At 34.1% G+C, this 2,484-nt stretch overlaps 1 long non-coding RNA gene across 1 annotated transcript; it reads left to right on the top strand.

The window, feature by feature from the left end:
- The first annotated feature begins 1,569 nt into the window (after positions 1-1,569).
- On the top strand, positions 1,570-2,174 carry LOC123659563. The gene is made up of 2 exons (XR_006744031.1): positions 1,570-1,684; positions 2,028-2,174. It is a non-coding gene; the product is annotated as an uncharacterized LOC123659563 (long non-coding RNA).
- Positions 2,175-2,484: the final 310 nt, after the last annotated feature.

The raw sequence follows: 2,484 nt of genomic DNA, 5'->3' as shown, positions 1-2,484 counted from the left end.
GTCAGCGTAGAGATGATAATTTGAAGATATAACGTTAGTGACCGAGTTAATAAAGATAGAGAATAAAAGAGGAGACATATATATATATATATATATATATATGTCTCCTCTTTTATTCTCTATATACATAGACATATATATACATATATATATATATATATGTTCTTCCATTTTTACCAAAGATGGACAGATAATAGTTAAATTTAAATTTAGTTATAGTTTTAATTGTACTTATAGTTGTAATTGTACTGTGTGGCTACGGTACTAAAGAATTTAGCCACCCCCTCTCTTCCCGTGGGTGTCGTAAGAGGCGACTAAGGGACAACATAGTTCCACTACCACATTGGAACTTAAAAAGCCGACCGGTGGCGGGATAACCATCCAACTGCTAGCTTTGAAATACACAGGCCGAAGACGGGCAGCAGCGTCTTCGGTGCGACAAAGCCAGCACTGCGGTCACCAACCCGCCTGCCCAGCGTGGTGACTATGGGCAAAACACATGAGTTCACGCTATTTTTGGCGTAAACTTTTGGAGGCCTATGTCCAGCAGTGGACTGTGATAGGCTGTAATGATAGTTTTAATTGTGTGAAATATAATCTATCTCTATCGAAACGAAAAAAAAAAACTAACATTAATTTATCTCGAAAACGTAAGTAGACGAATAAATATTCTATTAAATACGCATTATTAGGGATAAATGAAAAAATACTCGTTAAATCTCAATCAAATTTAAATGGAACCACGTGGCAAGTACCAACTTTTGATTAAAAAAAGAATAATCAATATAGGTAGGTACAACCAGTAAAAAAATTATGAGTAATACACATAAGAAACTACAATCTAATTGAGAACCTCTTCCTTTGTTTGAAGATTGGTTTAATAAAAGACTAAGTCCGTAATCCGTGTGAATCGACCAGCAGCGCGTCACCAGTCTTGAATACATTACTAGTAATCGTAGCGTCGTTAACTCGGTTCTCGTAGACGTTGCAATTTTTCTAAAAACATAAATTTTAATGACTCCTAATAACACAGTCGTTTTAAATGTTATTGCATTCCATTAATCATAAGAATAATTGTTATGTAAAATTTTATAAGTCCATCAAACCCTTTATTTGTGTTCGTATAATGTTAAACGATTATTTTTTATTGAATAACTTACAAAAACTTAGGCTATAATTTAGCGCTATTAACAGTGGCAACGCTTTTCGCTCTATGGCTGTAGGTTGGATTCCAGCCTTAAGCTTGTAACCAATATTTATTTATGCGTTGTTTTGTATACGAGTATTAACCATTTAAAAGAAAATGTATACGTCGGTTTTTACCTATAAAACAAACAATTAAGTTGCCTATGTGAGGAACAGTATATGTTAAAGACGACGATTCGGCCTATAACATCTCATTGCTCACCATAGGCCTCTTTCTCCGTGTAGGACAAGGATCGGAGCTTAATTCACCTCGCTGCTTCACTACGGGTTAAATAGGCTTTAGGTGCCTTTTTTTACGTGGGGAAAATCCGTCATGGATACCCTTCGGCGCGGGGTTGCCAGAGGGTTATGTCAGACTCCTACTGACTAAAAAACCACCACGTGTGAGCAATCGTCCGCCTGGGTGGGGCGAGATGCGGTTGCGCTAGCATTCGCCATCTCAAGGTTTTAAGTGCCTATCTTAGGGATAGACGACTGTGTGAGTTTATCATATTATATTCTTATACAAGATAATCGTAACAACAAACATCAGAATAATATACGAACGTCTATAAAATACTGTTTAATATTCATAAGGATATATGTGAATATCTAACCTTATGTTAATTCTGATATAAATTACGTATAATGAGTTCGATTTTAATAACAAATTGAATAGATAGAGAAGGGTTCGCAGCGAAATAATATAACTATTTAACTTCACGCTCTGCTTCAGTATTCCAGTGTCAAGTGACTGCGCGCGTGAAATATGCAAGTTTAATTGATTGTAAGGTTAATAATTTTATATGAATAATAGAGGCTTATTAATGATTGTGTTTTAGGTTAACAGGTGATTCATATGCGTGCATCTGGTAAAAAATGTGCATATAAATCATGCATATACACATAACCTACCATAGCTGAAATTATACGTGAACAAAATGAAGCAGTAGTAAGTACAGCTCATTACTAAGTAACTTTAAAATCGACAAATTTGAAACGTCGAAAAAATGTTGAAATCATGGGAAAATTAGCTAAAAATAAAAACAATAAAATAACTTAACTGTAAAACTCAGGTGATTAAGTCATTGACACACCACTAACGTACAAACGACGGTAATAACTTGTATAAATAATAATTATTTAATACATTATTTTATTATTATTATTTATTATCAAAGGGATAGTAAGGGTAATTAAGTAACATATTTAGGTTATAAAATCGATTCTGATATCAAATGGAAAGGACGCTAGTTTAGTAACACGTATAAATAAATTTATATTACTCCCCGGATCAGG

The sequence above is a fragment of the Melitaea cinxia genome, chromosome 14 (assembly GCF_905220565.1).
Source record: "Melitaea cinxia chromosome 14, ilMelCinx1.1, whole genome shotgun sequence".
Classification (NCBI taxonomy): Eukaryota; Metazoa; Arthropoda; class Insecta; order Lepidoptera; family Nymphalidae; genus Melitaea; species Melitaea cinxia.
This window is presented reverse-complemented; position numbering and strand designations above follow the sequence as displayed.